The 18,417-nt window shown below is 36.3% G+C and overlaps 1 protein-coding gene across 1 annotated transcript in view; it reads left to right on the forward strand.

The window, feature by feature from the left end:
* The window catches only part of LOC110156966 (protein bicaudal C homolog 1), an 81,247-nt gene that overhangs the window by 681 nt on the left and 62,149 nt on the right, over positions 1–18,417 (forward strand). The window lies entirely within an intron of this gene.

The raw sequence follows: 18,417 nt of genomic DNA on the forward strand, positions 1-18,417 counted from the left end.
AGTTAAACTATGATGGTTGATGCAAACGTGGCAATTATCTCGAAAGCAAGATCTAGTGAGAGCCGGAAGAATGGTAAGTGTGTACAAGTGTGTACAATACAGTCTATAATTGGAAACTAACAAAAGTGACCATTTTTTGTTTCCACTGATGCAGAATCATAGTTATTACACTGGTCCAAGATCCATTATGTTCAGCATATGAGGGGTCACCTATAAAGATGTATACAGGTTGTGTATAAAACAATTCCAAACTTCTTACAGTCTCCTTGCCCTAGATGTTTTGTGCCTAGGTTTTGGCATACAAGCATCCTTCCCAATCATCCTTCACCTCTGACCTTACACACATGTTGCTTACACACTGTCCTCTGGAGAATGTCCTGGTTCTTGCTTGGCTCCTCTGTACATTCCTCACTGCTCCATGTTATATCCAGCTCGTCATATGTGTATTAATGAGGTAGTACTATCAACTCTGTAGGATCTATTAGTGCATGACATAGCTTCATGACACTTTATCTTGGTCTATCACAACAATACAATTTGAAGGAAAATAGCATATAAATTATTCCATTTATGAATATTATCTGCACTGCATAACTTTGGACTTGGAGGATCTGCTAGCTGCTTGCTCCATGGAGATGTTATTGCTTTCCCTCGTATGACATTAAACATATTCATCTGTCTCATAATGTAAGCTGTAACCTGCTGTCTCCCTCCTGATTGATCTAATAATGAATAATAAATCTGTACTGTAGAACGTTCTAGACAGCAATAACATTTCCATGGAGCAAGGCAGGTGGCAGACCCTCCACCAGAAAAGTTATGCAGTGCACCTTCAAGTATAATCCTTTCTTTTTCTCAATTAATACAGATTACATATAGTAGCTATAGTCTTGTTGTACTAATGATTGCAAATTGCAGGCTACAGAAAGTTCCTAATATGTCAAATAGTCATTTATAGACAAATTATAATTAACTGTGCCTTACACTTGGACATTGAGTATCTTTGCTTTTATTTATTTAATTTTATTAAAGACAATAGAATATAACATTAAACAGAATACAATAATGAACATGAAAACAAGACACAAAACAAATGCAGAAAAACAACAAAGCTCCCCACCCCTTACCCCCAAACACACACACACATACACACACACATTTAAGTACATAAAAATTTAAGTAATGTGGTAGTGCAGCAAAACCATATTGCTAGGCCCCTTTATATGTATGTATATATTTGGCCTGTTCATCATATAATTTTTTTCCCCCCTTCCCTTCCTTTCCTTCTCTTCTCTTTTTTCATTTTTAATAAACATTAAAAAAGAAAAAAAACATTTTCCAAGTAGGCAGAAAATTATACACAATTTTTATTAAAAAAAATCGATTGTGTTCATCAACATTGATTTTGTAAATTAATTTAAATATTCACTCCCATGGTAAAAGGGCAATCGACTGTGTCCTCCCACTTTCTGAAAGTTTTAGAAAGGATCATCTTTACTGAATTGATGTTAAATAAAATGTATTTATTTGTTGGTTTATTTTTATTCCTTTTATCCAATTTGAAATTTTTGTTGATGGTTTACAAACCAAGAGTTTATAAAACCCCTTCCCTTTTCTTCCCAGTGCTGTGATGATTTGATTCTATGTGTGACATGAACAAACATCACTGTTAGACACTTTTGAATTCTTCATATTCCATGACATTACCATTTTGAATCTGTTGTAAAATGTCATCTCTTTTTTCAGGTTTTGAAATTGGAAGCACCAGCATGAATGCAGACATTCTTTTATAAAGCTAGATATATTTCTAATCATATTGTCCGTGTTTAAAAAGTGGGAGGGCATCAGTTATAAGAAAGGATACAGCTGAGCAGTTACAATCATTATACAAAACCCTGGCACTGACATGAACAAATATATAAACTGAGGAACGATGATAGAATTCACAGTTCCGTAGGTAAAAAATGTTTCTTTCCATAGTTTTATCAGTTTTTCCTAATTTATGACTATAATTAACCGAACACAGGTCTTCAAGGTTCTCTGGGATAAAAACACCTTGTACATTTAATGGCCCATCAGTTCATACAACCGGTACTTTACTATCCATAGTAAACATTGTGCCTTTTAAACTGTCTATTCTCATTATTTTACACTTATTCAATTTTAGTCCAGATTGTCCAACAGATTTTGTAAACAATGAGTTTTACGGAAATTAGTATCATAAGCATACACTGATATTTTTGTTTCTATGTTATTATTAATAAACTCTTCAATATTCTCTTTCTAACTTTAATAGCTAATATTTAAATTGCATTGGGCATCTTAGTTTTGCTACATATAAAATCTAAACTTTTCTGATCAATGCCTTTTCTAGTTCTGCAACAAAAATTAGTTCCTTTTTATTCTCTGTTTCATATTTTTTTTCCATAGCTGTCTGATGTATTATAAACATTTCTACCATGTAAGAAGCCAGATTGATCCTGGTGAATGACGTTTGGCAAAATCAACTTAATCTCCTAGGACCCGAACTCTTGCATGGCATGCTTTATTGATTTCTCTTTGTTATTTGGGGTGACTGGGACCTGATGAGTGCAAAAACAAAGAATTATATTTTTACATGATGTAGTTTCTGATAAAAATTGTGTCCACATATGATATATAAACATTTATATTATTTTTTAATCATTTTAATGCAACACAATAAAGTCACAGTTGAATAATGATTTGCAAAAACTATTAAGTGCCTGAACAACCCAAAAAGTGTTAAACATATATGTCCACATATGTGGACACCAGGTCCTAGGAGGTTATGTCTTAAGCCAAACATTTAATAAAAGGTCTCTAAATCTTTAAATACACAAGGTCTTTATACTGACCATTAGATTCTTGGTTCAGTAACAATGAAATATGACCTTCTTTTTGAGTCAGTCAGATACCCCATTCTATATGAGTAATTAAAGCTCAAGACTAAGGGTTTTTTAATTTTTTGAAAAATGTTTGATAAAACTCAATATGTATTCTGTCTATTGCTGAGGTTTTCCTCCTCGCTTATAAGGCTTTCACATACATGTTTTTGTGTGTCATTCAATTTTCCACCTAAATTCTTTGAGAAGAAATTTTCATTCTCAAGAAGAATTACCTGATGTGAGAAAATATTATTATAGTAATTTTCAGTTTCTTTTAATACTGTCGATTGTGTAGATAATATATTTCTATTATCAATAACTATCTTAGATACGCTCTTTTTAGAGTGATTTTTTGTTTGAAGGCTCTACCAAAACCAAACCAAAAAAAAAAGTCCTCTTGCTTAGTTGTTAGAATATTAAGTTGCTCATTTGTTGAATTTATGTTTCTGTCAATTATTTGTTGTATTTCCTCAATCTCCTTCTTTAAGTCTAATTCTTTTCTACGCTTATAATTGTAGCATACATGTGTTGACATTGAAGCTGCAGTATAAAGAAAGCACTCCTGTGTATTCGGGTGACTTTTACGCACTGCTATTTCGCAACTGTGAAACTACTCTGACATTTGACCCCTGGCCTTAAGGAAACATCCTGAAACATGTTCTGTTGTTTATGCTTCTATAGATAGTCTTTGAGTTTAATCTGAGAATGTTGCTGATATTCTTCCTTAAAGAATGTAGACATAGGTTACTTTGCATTTCTTGCATGCCTTACAGATTACACATTATACTTAATACTTGACAAATTCAGACTGAGACATAACTTAAAATATTCCTAGAAAATGTTAAACAGTAAGATACTTGACAGGCTTAAGGCATAAGGATTGATGACACTTCATATTAAAGGTTCCATTTTATGCATAATTGACTCATGTGAGCTTTAAGCCACGTTAGAACTTTATTACCTTATCAAAAACATACCTGGAGTGTTATTTTTGATTCACACACATAGGTATCATTTATTATTGGTCTGTCCACATCTCCAAAGCTTAAAAGGCTCACTTTGTGATGTCATGTCATTTTTTTATTTTTATTTTTTCAAGTTAACTGTTCCTTTTACCTTAGTTCAGTAGAGATTGGCAATTCCAGGGCTAATATCATTTAAAGGATTCTAGTGAAGATGTATGGAGAAACAAAAGAACAGCTCCAGGTATGTTTATGTCAAGGAAACAACATTATAACATAGATCAAAAACACATCTTTCATATTAGCCGGCCCAGACACTGCAGTAACTTTACTATACTTACTACACTTTACTATCAGCAACACACTATCACATTTGCTCTTTTGTGTAGGTCAGTTAAAGCATTGTTCCTGATAAATAGAATTAAATTCTTAAATTAAGCCTGATGAAGAGAAAACCATTACAAAGTACATTAACAGTGCATTCACAGCTTTTTTTTCTGGTGGAGGGTCTGTCTCTTGCTTGCCTCCATGGAGATGTTATTCCTTTGCCTGGAATATTCCATGGTATGACATCAAAGACATCCACCGAGCATTTATTCATATATGAATAGGGGTGACTCTCCACAGATCTGAATTGTAATGTAGTGTAGTGCTGTAAGCCGCCCCTGTTCCTTGTGATGGATACGATGGATATCTATACTGTGGAACATCCTAAACAAAGCAGTAACATTTCCATGGAGACAAGTAGAGGGTGGACCTTCCACTAGAGACGTCCTAAAAATGCCTTGACAAGCCTTTGGTTCTGTCATAATCCAAAGAACTAAGATTTAAAAGTGCTTTATAACAGTTACTTCTTTCTGTAATCAGCACTGAAACTGGGCCAACGATCATGGTCTGTGTAGTTCTCTCTTTTTTTTTAAATATTTATATTTTATGTTATCATGGCCCACACTATTATTGACTTTTGATGATATAATATCACAATATTTCGATTATTGTTATATCTCTAGTCATTATAGAATCAGAAATGTACTATTTTGGGGGGGGCTTGCATCATTTGGTGGTACATAGTACGTTTTTTTAAGTATGACCATCTCAGACATTCCAGTGTGCATAGGCGTGTGTGTGTTTATAACCCCACCATGAATGAATGATGTCATGTAGTGCATCAGAGCAGCATTAGACACATAGTGAGGGGTTTCCCATGTTCAACCAGATCCAGGTGGAGATTAACTGTTGACTTCCTGGCATTTTCGCCACTCAACAATTCATATTTGACTCACTCTTCTGCTCCACAACCAAATGGAAACTATGAACTGGTTAGCTGCAATTCCAGATTTATTGTCTCTAGCAGATTTTGCGTTGGCAGGAGCAGAGGCTTCTGGGGTTTACTGCCGTCCTCTTGGCTCACAGGGATAGGAGTCACCACTTAATGGCCTGGAGACCCTGACACGCCGCTGAAAGCTTGAGAGATACGTTTATGTGCGCAAAGAAACCCCCAGATCCCCCCTTTTGTGTTCAGGATGGCACTGTGGGAAAGATGTAACATTTTCACCACAGCTGATTGTCCAAATTGAGCATTTTATTGCAAGGTGCAGGCCAGAGGCAGAGAGAGGGGAGACAGATGTACTGGGGAGGGTTCTTCCCGTAAAATCACTAAACAAATAGTTAAACGAATACTACAGCTGAATTGGATTATCCAGAGATAGCACGACATTATTGGGGAAGTTTTTAATTGTAATAATAAAAGAAAGAACTCTGACAAAAATGTTCACATGCACCATTGTATTGCTATTTCCAGAACATTTTAAATGTATTTATTTGTTTAAGATTCTTCTTTTTTGAAGTAAGGTAGGAAGATCTCACTGTAGTGCATAAAATATTATGAGGATGAGAAGAGCATAGCTACACACTATTCTAACATAAGTTTTACACAAGTATATTTAAAAAGTAATAGACACGGTAAAATTCTTTGTAGATAAATAACTGAGACAATAGTTCTGAAAAGTGCTTTACAGAAAAAGACTTGTGCATTTAAACCGATTCTAAAGTAGTTGTAGAAGAATGATAAAAGTAGTAAGTAAATAAGTAAATGTGACTTATATAACCCAGCAGCACTTGTACAGAACTATTATAATGTGATGTTGTTTACAATTCAGAAGTGTCTCTCCCTGGTCCTGATATAGTTCAGTGGGACTTTCAGTGGGCCGGTCCTTACGGTACACTGCCTCTGTCCATGCATTTTAGCAGCACTCTTGCAGGGTAACTGCCACCACAGCCTACAATTAGACTAAGTGAATCATTTTCTTCATTGGACTAATTTGCTTTCCTGCTTCTAAACCACATGCTATTATTGGGTCGCTTTGTCTCAGAATGTTAAGGCAGTTACACATGACAGAGTAAACACAGGTACTTCACTTTAGTGAAACTATTTACTCCTATTTACTACTAATGGACTCAAAGGTGGCTTTTCATAAACACTTTAAATGTAGTTTAACAACATTTCATCAGATAAAATTTGGGGGGAATATGCATATGTGCAATATGTATTTATACTGAACTAAATGATCAGGAACCATAGGAACCATGCAAATGTATTGTCATTTCTAGTTGTAGAGGTAAGATAAGTCCTTGCTTCATTGGGATAAATGTCTTTCGAAATAGATTCTATTTACATGTCTTGCATGCATTAGATGATTTTAAAATTTTGGACATGTTACATGTTTGTAAATATATGAGTTAGCACGGCTAACTCTGGCACATTTACATTCTGTACTAACACATGTGGTGTACATCAGTGTGCACTGTCCCATATTTAATAAATAAACATAAACATGAAGCAAAAGTGTACAAATATCATTTTATACACTTATTTGGAAGTTTACAACATAATTATTCTCCATGTTAGTTCTTAATCAGCCATTCTATCAGCATTTGTCACTACTCAATAGTCAATGTTAATATCTGCCCACCATCTTTTAATGATGTTTAGTTTAAACTGATGCAGCAACAGTGGACCATTAGTTCACTCACCAATGGCAGGGTTACTGCTTCAAGAATATCCCACACACATGCTGCCATTGTGTCCTTGAGCAAAACACATATAAAACATGATCCACTCCACCCATATGTTGCAGGTTAACCTTGACAGAATATTCAGAAGATGTTATAAAAATATAAATACAGCCGTAGTAAGTGCACATATGTGGTTAAATTCATCCTTATGCAAACCCTCCTCTGCGTAAGGGAATGTGCACAGGCTTTATATTTAAAAACATATACTCTGCTCCAATCACATGACTAATTGCAACAAAATCTTCAGTTGCAATTCTAAAAATAGAATCGTAATAACTAGCAATAAAGTGCAATTCTGTGGTTAAATAAATCCAAGCACCACTCTCTCTTTAAGCAAAAGTGCGCAGGCTCGATCGTGGTCTTCCTCCTTGGTGCTGAGTAAGGCTCCTACAGGAAGTGAGTATCTGGAGGGGAATGTGCTCCAGGCCTGTGCTCTCCTTTGCTCTCGTCAGGATCTTCAAACACTGCTCTGTTGTTCAGGCTTCTCCAGGATCCACTCGGACTTGTCAGACTTTCCCCAGACATAACACTGACCTACTTCTTTAAACTAACCACCACAATTGTATAGTTTAATAGTTTAATGCACTGATGTCTTTTGTAAGTACTTGTGATAAAGATTTGATGTTATAACGACGCTGTCCAAGTCCTCAATTAAATATATAGTAGAAGCAAAGGCATGGAAAACTGCAGACAAAGCCAAGAGTAAAATGGAAAATCTCTTCTTAGACTGAAATCCATCTATCCTCCGAAGGCGTACTCTGTGATGTTTGCATATAATCCTAAAACCACATTTTAGACATGACTAATAGCTTGCAATTTACAAAAACAAGCAAAAAGACCACATTTAAAGACATTATTGCTCCAGTGGTTCCCTGTGTATTTTGCATATTATAGTTTAGATGGACAGCCTTGTACTAAAAGACTGATGAAATAGTGACCACTCATTGGAGACCGTCCTCACTGACCTCTTTTTGTCAGTTTGTAACCGATCCAGGGTACATATTGTGGTTTATCTATTGCAGTAGAATATTGTGCAACTATTTTTAGAAAATTTTGAAATGGTCCATAAAGAAAACATTTTTGTCACACAAATTGGATGTTTATATGATCTCCTTGTTTCAGCTGCAAGAAGTATCTCTGAGAAGATTTTTCACATCATAATTTCTCGATGGAGATGACCGTTTTAGAAATAATTCAGGAAAGGTCCAAATGTGTTCTATTTATATAATTTCTTCAATATCAATACTTGTTCTAATGAGTATCTAGTTTCCATTTCAATAGTATTTTTAATATTTATTAGTTTTGGAGTATCAGTCTCAGTGTTTCCCATAGATTTTTTGAAGATTATTTATTATGGCATTTATTCTTTTTTATATGAATTATGTTTCATTTTTAAATAGTCTCTTTTCTAAGTCTAATTTTGCTATGCCAATATAGAGTCCACTTTATTTTAGACTATGGGGGACTATTTTTTTCTGTATTAATAGGTAACACTTACTACACTGTTGCTCCGTGATGGAAGGTAATAGTAGTAGAAGTATTAAAAAAAATAATATAAAATAAGTAAAATTTTTAGGTATCTGTACATTACTTAAGTTTCCTGTGGATACTTTTTACTTTTACTTTACTATATTTGAGAGCAGGTATCTGTATTTTCTACTCCAGTACATTTTAGATCTGGACTGAAAAGTAAAAAGTACTTCGCTGAGAGTTTTTAGTACATTTGATTTGAGTTTCCATCTCAACTTTGAGCAACACAATACACAAAAACATTTAGGAAATCACTATATTTCCTTTAATTGTTGAAAAAAATCTCAGAAAAATACTTTTACTTTTGACTCTTTAAGTACATTTTTAAACAGGTTCTTCAATACTTTTACTTAAGTAGATTTTTTTAATGTGTAATTTACTTTTCCTTGAGTAATTTCTTGCCCTTGTATCTGCACTTTTACTTAAGTAACAAAATTGAATGCTTTATCCAACACTGCTTTTGCTTTAGAGACTCCAAATAGGAGCTCATAGTGAAGAAATATGATGTGAATAGTGGCCATTGTTCCAGCTCAGTGACTTAGTTACTACTGTCTCGGCTTGCAAGTCTTTTAAGTCAATAGCTCTCTCTGACCACCCACAACTTCTAACAAGAATAATGGAAGATAAACAAAAGTGAGTGGCAGTGAAATTTTTGAACTAGAATTACTCTAATATAGTCTGACTGCCCTATACCACAACAAATACTAGTCCTTTATTTACACATCGCCATATCTAATAACTGACAAAAAACAGACATCTATGGGTCATGTAGTGTTGTAGGTTGAATGCCCTTCTTAACCTGCTGCTATACGGTAAAGCCAACCACACCAGAGCCATGATTGTAATGCCATTCGGATCATTTACTTCAGTTCAGGGTTCTGGCTTCTACCAGCACCTCCACTCTTCTCTCTTTTTCCCTCAAAATTTTTCAAAAACACGCTGATACAATTAAACAATTCTATTCAAGTTTGCTTACCCACCAAATTCTTTCTTCCTGGGCACGATGGAGCTTTCAGGAGCTGTAACATAATTGAGCTTCGGTTGGCGGAAAAACCTGTAATTCATTACTGGGGAAAATAAAAAGTGGGAGTCGTGTTTCAGCGGTCCAAGTGGGGCTACGGCGTTGACCCATTTCTGTACTGTAAAATGAATACGTGTTTTTTTTAAAGAACTTTTCAAAGTGCAGATTTACATTCTGTCTGGTTTGCGGTTGCTATTTTAGAACACGCATGCAGCACTCATCATTTCAGGATGTCCGCGCACGATCTGGACCCTAGCCGCCCCCCTATCCTGGGAGATTTCTGTGTTTATCTTCGGAGAACCTCGAGACTTGGGTTTGTTGTTCTCTATTCATTCTCGTACAATCTTGCGTTTTTGCTCCACTGGCCTTGATTGGAGGGCCAGGCATTTTTATGTGTACCATTTGGATTTGGGCCTAAGCCTGGTGAGAATGAGCTCCACCTGAGGCTGTGGTAGAGAGAGAGGGAGGGGGTGCTTCTACTGCATAGCCGGGCCAAGGGCAAGAAGTTTAATAAAGTGCAATGGTGTGTTATGTAGTTTTTTAATAGTGTGCCGTGAGTGCAGGTATTTTAAATGAAAATTTCTCCCTGACGCGCTGTAGTTGGAGCCTGTGGGCATCATGTGATATAATTTATTCAAATGGAATATCCAATGTAGTCAGTGTTGCATATCAGGTGGACACCACTTCCCAAAATGTATGCAGTCTGATGAATTAGAAGAAGTGAGAGTAGCAATATACATAATAGTCACATATACTGTAGATTAAAGAAGACATATTGTGCTTGTGTCTGCTGTTATGTTATAATGTTGTATCCTCATCAAAAACATACCTAGAGTTAACATTTTCTGTTTCATATTTATGCAGAGTTCTTCTCTCAAACAGAAACAGAAAATACTCCACCTTGTGATGTCATATAATACAAGAAGTGCTCCACGGTCTTTTATACTCCATGCTTGTTTACTAGAATCATTTGGATATCCAGAAATTGCCATAATTGATAAAATTACCAATTTTCTGGCTGAGATTCTATTACCACTTGTCTCCATGGAGATGTTATTGCATTACCTGTTTTATTGCATCAAATATCTAGTAGCATTTAATTCATTCTCAATGTTTAAATGCCTATATTTTTACTGTAGGCTAAATGTGCTCTCTACAGATATGCCATGTAACATGGCCTGGTAGCGTCACCTGCTTGTCTCCAAGAGGATAGATCTGGGTTAAACGCCAGACTGTGAAACATCCCAATCAAAGCACTAACATCTTCATGGTGACTAAGGCTGGGTATCATTAAAAAGTTCCCGTTACGATACATAACTCAATACATAGGCCACAATATGATACATATCTGAATACAGTGCACTTTCGCTTCAATACAATATATTTCAGATCGGTCAAATCTCGGCTGTGACACTAAAAGTTTTTGTTAAGCTATTTCTTGTGCAAAGTTAATATGAAACAAACCCATTTTAATCATAAAAACAGTGAAAATGTCAAATTTGTTGCATAAATGAGTTTCCTTCCTTAAAACAAGCAACAAAACTGTAGCACTGTAACAAAATAATTTAGTAAAATATTCCAAAAAATACTCTTGATGATATATCAATACAGCAGCCCACGATATTGATACTGTATCATCACATTAAACGATACGATATATCAATATTTTGATATTTTTGCACACCCCTTACGGTGACAAGCAGGTGGTGTGCCCTCTGTCAGAAATCTTACACAGTGCATCTTTAATCCCTAACACCAAATTATTTTTACTAAAATCCATATAGTTCACCTCTTATTACCTACTATACTTATTATTCATGTCCTGAACTCATAATAGGAGTGGTCAGTAGAGGAAAATAAAGTTGCAGTCAGTTCTCAGTCAGACTGCCCAGATGTTTTTAAATTCCACCCTGCACAAGTATAAAATTACATCTTCTAAAAGTGGACTATAACTTTGTGTATACATAACATAAGAACACTTGGAAAGATACATGACTGGTTTTACATAAACTCAGCGGTTACGTAAACGTATCCCGTAATCGAGGAAAGAAGGGGAGAGGAAATAGTATGATTGAAATACGGATTAATTTAATATGTCTTAATGATTTCTAATGTATCAGAGCTGTGTCAGTTATGTGAGCATGCCTCCCTGAGCTCCATGGGGGATCCAGCACAGTAGATACCAGGCACCAGGAATGCACCATATTGTGTAATGTCCTGGCGTACGCACAAGAGAGACTAGCTGATAACCCAAACACAACACTTCAACAGAATTTCTGGAACTGTTTTATTTTTCTAGAACTTCACATTTGACTTTGACTCCACTCATATTTTTATGATTTATATTACATTCATGCCATACTCCATATAGCTGGACGACTCACATTTATGTAACAGATAAGCCTATGTCCTGTCAATCATCATATCATCTTTGCACAATTTTTCCTTACGACCTCTTTATAACCAGGTAATGTGGGTGAAGGCCTTGCCTAAGGACACAATGGAAACATTTTTGCCACTGGCGCCCCACTGTGGCACCTGGAATCCCCAGAGGTCTCCCATCCAAGTACGAACCAGGCCTGGCCTTACTTAGCTTCTTGACACCAGTCTCCTTGCTATTTTTACTACTTATTTAGAATTTTTTATTACAGTTTTTTTTCTCTCTCTCTGTTATTATAATATTTTGTAATGTGTGAGCTACTGTGTCCACATTTATCTCTTGTGGATCAATAAAGTTTGTCTTAGTCTAAGTCTATATAAAAATGCCCAAACCTCAAAAGTGGTATTGAAAAGTATCATTAGTTCTGCCTCATTGTCAAGCTAACCTCAGGGGTCAGGCAGTGCAGCGTGTGGCGTGTTTTACTCTGGAATCTGAAATGAAGCGTGTGTCATTTCTGTCATTTTGTTAAAGTGGTTACTTAGTTATTTTGTCTGGGAGAGGAAATATGTTTTTACAGTAAGATCCAAACCAGAAAGAGAATACATTTGAAAAGATCAAGCTTGTGAACCCTGTTGAAAATGGTGTTCTATTGTGTAATACATTAGTGTTTTGTTTATTTTTTTATCATAGTGGTATTGTGTGTCAATACTTTTTCTTAGTATTGTTTAAGTTTGTATTTTTGTAGTGACAGCATAAATAACTTACTTTGACATTATCTCAGATTTATATATATAAACATTTAGTAAAATATTTTTTAAAATGCTATATTCGCTGAAAACAATATATTAATGTCTTTTAAATTAAATTTTTTTATGCTCTGAGTCTCCCCTCACTTTGCTCTCTGTGCTAAGTTACTTCCCCTTCAGAGCACTATCACAATACAATGCATCCCACTGTTGAAATTACTGCATCAGGCTTGTCAAAGTTGTTGTGTAGTTTTGCATCATGCTTTTATATATTTATGGAGAACTGTTGTGTGGGAGCATGGATAGTCTTATGGGCTGAGCATGGGACAGAATCTTACAGCTAACCATAAAGAGGGTTCGAATAGGACCCAGGAGACATCGCTGAATTACTGAAACATACATGAATGACATCTAAAAGCTCTTCAAGCATGTTTCTGTTGAGGGAACAACATTATAACATAGTAGAAAGCTAAAAAAAAAAAAAAAACATTGCAAAGATGGCCAATTTGATGAAGATGGACACGTCTTCAGAGCTCAACATTACATATAGCCTTGTTTTCCTTAGTTTACTATCTGAAATATGAGGCCTCTGATAGAAAAGGCCAGCGCTGAAAGCTACAGTTGCTTTCCTGGCATTGGTTACATGTGATCACATAAAGCAGACAGCTACTTACTCTGCAGGCGCTCCCTCCAGCCTCTCACACTGATTAGATACCACAGTTCTGTCGTCTGCAAGAAGTCAGCAAGTGTTTTTCGCCATTAAGGGACCTGTTTTGTTGCCAGCATGCCTCTAAAGTGTGTTGAAGTCAAAGAGCGTTTCAAGAGTTGGATTTGCCTGTTCCCATTGTGTCCTGTGGCTGCCAGCACCCTGTCAGCTGTAAGGTGATACACATGTACAACTAAGTGTCTTTGAAGCCAGGCATTAAAGCTCCGCTGATGAGTGCTGCTCCCAACGTAAAACAAAGGACTCCCCAGCCAGGACTGACAGCTACTCAACTGTTTTCCTTTCAGCACTACTTTAGTTAAATGGCAACAGATTATTTAGAATGTGTATGACAGAAAGGTGCACGTGTAACTTTTCTGGTGGAGGGTCTGCTCCCTACTTGTCTGCATGGAGATTATTGCTTTGCCTGGAATGTTCCACACTATGACATTAAACAGCTCTATCTTACTTTTCTTTTCTTTTTTGACTGTGAGCAAGGTTGCCTCTCCACAGATCTGACCTGACCTGGTCTCCATGAAGACAGAAAGATTTAATACCATACTATGAACCATTCCAGACAAAGCAGCAACATCTCCATGGGGAAAAGCATTTGGCCGACCCTCCACCAGAAAAGTTAGACAACGCACATTAAGTTGGTGTAAATGTAAATGATAGTTTTACATCAATCGAGGCAATTTGCAAAGAAAAGCTGAAAAATATGTTGAAAGTTACAGGAAGTTGAAAGTTCTAAAATACACTCACGACATCACACTAGGGAGAATTCTGTCCAAATGTTTAGAGCAATTCACAAATAAGAAAACATTTTTTTCTGATACTTTAAACATGAATGCCACAATATAAAGGTGTCAAATTTTAAACCTAAAAATTGCCAAATTGGGAAAATGAGAGAATGTTTTAGCAAAAATCTTAACTGTGTTTTAGTAAAATGAGTACTCCAACCTGTCACAGGCACTTTAAAGGATGGATGATTATAATCTGGCAGTATTTTACAGTTCCATCCAAAATGGGCTAAGACATGATTGTAAATGTGGTGATTGAGATTCAAGTAAATACCTTCTATTATGTACATTTACATTATGTTCTGTTATTCATTGTACTGTGTATTTTCATTAGTAAAAACTAAAGAAAATGAAATTAAAGTGAATCAACCATAAAAGACCTGACATTATAATAACATTTGCAATATTATCCATTTTGTGACATATCTTCCCACAGCAGACAAACTGGGTATAATTTGTGAAGTTTTTATAGGCTTAAGTAAGTGGCCTATTTTTAGCATAGTTTAGTGTTTACTAACCACTCTGGAAATGATTCATAATCCTATTTATTCAAACATTATGACACCAGATACTTTAAGGGTCCTACATTACACGAAATTGATTCTTGTGAGCTTTAAACCAAGTTAGAATGTTACTCCCAAAAAAACAACTATTTCCACAGCTGAAAATGCTCCATTTTGCCTTGTGATGACATAAAGTCTTAGTTTTCAAGTTATCACATTTTACCTTTATTTGAGTAGAGATTGTTAGTCCCAAATGATTCTAGTGAAAGAGTATAGAGTTTAAAAACACAGTGGAGCACTTCCTGAATTACCACTTGACCTCACAAGGTGGATCAGAATGTTTTCTGTTTGATAGAAGAACTCAGCCTAGATATGCAGGGTTTGCATGTTTAACATGTGTGACTGAAACAAAATAAAACTTCAGGTATGTTTGTGATTAGGAAACATCATTATAACAGATTCAAATAGCAGAATATAGGCCCTTTATTAAATGCTTGTCTTGTTTTATAAAAGTGCACATGGAAGTAATTAGGACATTATAGATTACAATACTAATGGTTGCATGTTGTCAAATATTACGTTTTCATATCCTGCCTCCCGTATATTGCTCCCTGTATTATTTTCAGTTCTTCTGGCTCCCGTGGGTGCTCTCATTAGCGGCGTGTTGAATCAGCTGAAGTCTGCTATATGCATTGTAACCTAACCTTCTTTTTCTGGTGTTTCCATTATAAACTCCAACTCAACCTGGAATTAATGTAAGTTTTAGTTTACCTTAAGCAGCGATTCAGCTTTAATTTAAAACTGAACTTAAAGGTGCATTATGTAACTTTTCTGGTGGAGGGTCCATCAAATGTTTGTCTCTGTGGCGATGTTATCTTTGTCTTGAATGTTTTACAGTATGGTATTAAACTTTTTTCCTCATGAGGACCAAACCAGATCAAGCTACATGTCAGATCTGTGGAGAGGCGACCCCACTCACTGTCACTAGGTATTTTTGAGCAGTAAAACCATCTATAATTTAGTAAATGTGAGAGCCAGCATTCACTCTTAGCCTATGCCACTTATATACTTTTCTATACTGTATATTCTGTTCCAAAATACGTAGGGCCCGGTCTCTGTATGAACTTGATTGTTTTCTGAACTGTTGTGTGAGTTTAAGTCATAGTACTAGTAGAAATCAACCCTGTTTACATTCCTCCAGTGTCAAAACAGTAAAATCGCCCCAAACTCAGAGTTTCCACAAAATAATGAATACCAGATTGTTCCCGCCTGGCTCATACAATGGCTCTTGGTTATATACAGTAATAGTAATTGGGTGCATTTGCAGTTTTCATAATTTTATTGGGAAAAAATGGGGAGTTATTGTATGTTTATTCAGTTTACCAAATGTTTTCAGAAATCAGTATCACAAATAAGAAAATGTTATCTTGAGAAATCATAATTCTATATTGTACACAAGAAACACAATATTTAGTGTGGCATAACTGTGAAATTATCCCATAGTCCTTGTCAGCATTGTTAACAATGTTTACATTTGTAAATGCCACTGTATTCTTAACAAAATCAATAATGAAAGCTGTTTTTCCTTTGTTTTTGAAAATTAAGTCCATACTTGAGATCAATCAGCTTGAGGTGAAAAGAATGTGAAGAAAAAATTATGTTTGTGTCAAAGGAGTTGTGACTTTGTATGGTAGAAATTCCACTGAGAAAGAACTGAACTGAACCTAGACACAAGAATGAAAATAATTCATCCACTTGACAGGACCACCTCCTGAGCACCTGCTGCTCCTGTCCTCTCTTCTGGGTACTCCTGTGCTCCTCTCCTCTGGGTGCTCCTGCCCTTCACTCCCTGCTCCTGCCCTCTCCTCTGGGTCTTCCTGTCCTTCATGCTCCTGTCCTCCTTTGGGTGCTCCTGTCCCTCCTCCTCCTCCTCTTCTCTAGGTGCTCCTGTCCCTCACCCTCTGCTCCTGTTCTCCTCTCCTCTGGGTGCTCCGGTCCTCTCCTCCTCTGGGTGCTGTGGCTGCTTCTTTTTGGCTGCTCATTTGCCATCAGGGCGCAGTTGTGTGTGCACATGTCTCACTTGTGTCTCTGATCCTCTCATCTCCTCACAGGACCACAGAAATGCTGTGTTTATGTTTCACACAAACAACACCCAGCGTTCTCTGTTTACCGTTTATTTCATTCCTTCACATGATTCTCCTTTGGCTATTTGAGCACAGTTAAATATGGAGTGTGTGTGTGTGTGTGTGATGTAGTGTCACCTGCACACATCTGCACCCATCTCCACACATGTGGCTGTGGTTTAGAGTGACCACTTGAAATTGTAGAAAGAGGGTCTTGAATTATGTACTAAGACATGGAGGGAGAGACTGGAAATGTAATCTCATAGATAATATTACCAATAACATCCTATGATTGGTGTTATTGTAAAAGCAATGGGGTTTCAATATATTACTGAATGCCAGCATACCCTAAAGTCTTGATTTCTTTGCAAAAATTAAAATAAGATAAAACCTCACTTTTTATAAATCAAGTGACATCAGTGAAATAGTGGGACATTCTCTAAATAAGTGGGATGAAGGACAGGGATCTAAATGTGCAGGACAACCAGAAGAAGGACAGGTGCTCACCCTGTTGTGGTCCAGTGTCTGCACCTGGTCTGGTTTCCCTGAGGGTTCATGGATGTGACAGAAGTACTGCCTGCCTGTCACTATAGTTTTTTATTTCGGATTGATAGAACCAATAATTCATGAGATATTTGCATTTTAGTTTGTGCTTTATATTAAGCCTAAATAAATGCAAATGAATTCGCTCTCAGAAGAAACACGTGCGATGTCTGTGCTCTAAATGAGGTTTCACTCATAAATGGTGAGAACAGAGCTGTTTACTTGGATTATAATGATGAGAAGCACCAGAGGAGAGAAAAAAGAGAAGAAAAGAGAGAGAGGAGAAAAGGTGATGAGCTGCGGCTGATTCAGAGGGTGGAGAGTGAGTGCAGACGGCACACAGAGGCAGAGTGAAGGAAACACTGGACTTTTAGTCAAACTGCAGATTTTAGTCAAATTATGAAAATATGAGGACACGTGAGGACACATGACTCCTCTACATTACCACATGCTTTTACCGCCACAGGACTGACTTTAGATCTGTTGATTAAAATGCTCTTACCTTATCATCAAGATCGACCAAAGTTTGGGTCATGATCTGTCAATCTTTTCATTTTTTTCACAGTCCTAATTCCACAGCATGATTAGAATTGGTAGGAAGATAATGATAATAAAAAGGAATTAAGAGCTTAAAGTGTGTAGAAGAAAAAGACATCTGGGGATTTTTTGTCCTTCATGTTTGGAGCACATTCACAAAACTATTCAAACTATGTTGTTTGTTGTCGAATAAATACTACATTTTCCACATACTATCATCTGTAGTTGTTTACAAAACCGTGAGTGCCCTGTTACGCACTTTGTCATTGGCTTTATTGAATATATTATTGTCTTAAGATGTTTTGGTTATAATAAAAGTTTAGACATAAGTGTTTTGTGACGATGATGCTCGAGTATAAACTATGTATTTCTCAATATCTCTAATTAAACAGAGCGTCACTGCATGTACATCTGCGTACAGAGAGATTCTTCTCCTTGGCACTCGGGGCTTTGTTTTGTTATGGGGCAGTAGTGTAAGTGCTAACACATGTCCAATCCTCAAACTGTTGGCACCGTGGAGCAGCCAAAGGCCAGAGGGAAACTGTGCGTGTTCAGTGAGGATTTTGACGTCTTCGTATTTTCCCTGAC

The sequence above is a fragment of the Boleophthalmus pectinirostris genome, unplaced genomic scaffold, assembly GCF_026225935.1.
Source record: "Boleophthalmus pectinirostris isolate CB_2022bp ecotype Guang Dong unplaced genomic scaffold, ASM2622593v1 HiC_scaffold_5, whole genome shotgun sequence".
In the NCBI taxonomy this organism is placed as follows: domain Eukaryota; kingdom Metazoa; phylum Chordata; class Actinopteri; order Gobiiformes; family Gobiidae; genus Boleophthalmus; species Boleophthalmus pectinirostris.